This window comes from Nannochloropsis gaditana (assembly GCF_000240725.1).
Source record: "Nannochloropsis gaditana CCMP526 unplaced genomic scaffold scaffold091, whole genome shotgun sequence".
In the NCBI taxonomy this organism is placed as follows: Eukaryota; class Eustigmatophyceae; order Eustigmatales; family Monodopsidaceae; genus Microchloropsis; species Microchloropsis gaditana.
Genome location: NW_005803862.1, coordinates 14509 through 16235, shown reverse-complemented (window position 1 = coordinate 16235; position 1727 = coordinate 14509).

The window sequence follows — 1727 nt, the reverse complement described above, 5'->3', positions numbered from 1 at the left end:
CCCTCCCTCCCTCCACCCTCCTCTTGTCTCCTTCTGAGGATCTTCGTATAAAGCGCCTGTCTATAAAAGACTTCTCTTCCTCGGTTCATTTTCTTCCTAATCGCCCCCTATGATCCACTCTTGACAGGCTGGTAGCGGTTGTCAACACGAAGCTGCCCGAGGTCGGGGAGCTGCTCTTACGACGGGTAAGCTAGGAGGAAGGGAGGAGCGAAGGGAGGGGGGAAGGGAGGGAGCAAGACGGAAAAAAATTTTGGAGTCGAATGATGGTGAAAGGTGCTTTGGGAAAAAGGGAAGAGTAGACAATCCTCCGAACTTAGTCTCCTTATTCCCTCCCTCCCACTCTCCCTCCCACTCTCCCTCCCTCCCTCCTCAGGTCATCTTTGCCTTCCGCCGTGCTTACAAGCGTCGTGACAAGGTGGTGGCTACAGGCCTCGTGAAGTTTATCGCCCACCTCGTCAATCAACAGGTCCTTTTCCTCCCTCCTTCCCTCTCTCCTGGGTGCCTTCCTCTTCCCCGCGCTGAACCCGAACCCTAACCCTGACCCTAACCCTAATCCTAACCCTAAATCTAACCCTAACCCTAACCTCCTTCCCTCTCTATCTTCCTTCCAGGTGGCGCACGAGATCCTTGCCCTCCAGATCGTGGAAGTGCTCTTGGGAGAGCCTACGGACGACAGCGTCGAGATCGCAGTGGCCTTTGTCAAGGACGTGGGCATGCTGCTCGAGGTACGCCTGTGCCTTTCCCCTTCCCTCCCTCCCTCCCTCCTTCCCACCCCCCATTCCATCCTTGTATTTGGGTATCCGATTTGGTGCGGGAGCATCCGGAGATCTTGCGTAGGACGACTCACCCTACCTTTCCTTGCTCATCATCCCTTCCCCCCAGGAGGTATCCCCCAAGGGTCTTCGCGCAATATTTGAGCGTTTTCGCGGTATCCTCCACGAAGGCGTCATCGATAAGCGAGTCCAATATACCATCGAAGGCCTCTTTGCCGTGAGTTCCCCCTCCTCCGTTTCTCTCTCTCCCTTGTCCCCTCTTTACCTTCCTCCCTCCTGCCTCTTCTTCTTCTTTCGCCCGTCCCTCCTCCCTCCTTCCTTCCGCCCTTTTCTTTTCCACAGCGTCATCCTTCCATTCCTCCCATTTCTCCTCTTCCCCCCTTCCTCTTCCTCTCTCCCTGGCCTCTGTACGAGCGTTACTACCGATTCCTTCTGCCTGATGACCTGCACTCCCCCCCCCTCTCCTCTCTTCCCTCTCCTTCCCCTTTAGGTACGCAAGAGCAATTTTGTGGACTACCCAGCAATACCGGAGTCGCTGGACTTGGTCGAAAAGGTTTGTTCTGAGGGCGCGAGGGTCGAAGGGAGCGAAGGGAGGGGGAGAGGGAGGGCGGGAAAAAGGAAGGATGATGGAAAAGGAGAATAAAAAGTATCGAGGAATGGCAGAAAAGACGGACGTGCTGAACAACCTGCGCGCATCAGAGGTCTTGGTTTGTGGCATATGCGGGAGTTAGGAAAAAAAAGGATGGAGCCAGGCAAAGGAAGGAGCGAGGGTGGAAACGAGGAGAAGAAGGCCGGCGAGAAGCAGGGCTGTTCACCGCACGCGACTTTCTCCCCTCGTACAGGAGGACAAGATCACCTTCGAGATGAGCCTTGACGACGACATCAACAAGGAGGAAGTACGTCGTCATTTCCCTCCGCATCTCGCGCGTGATGACTTCCAGCCTCCTTCTCCCT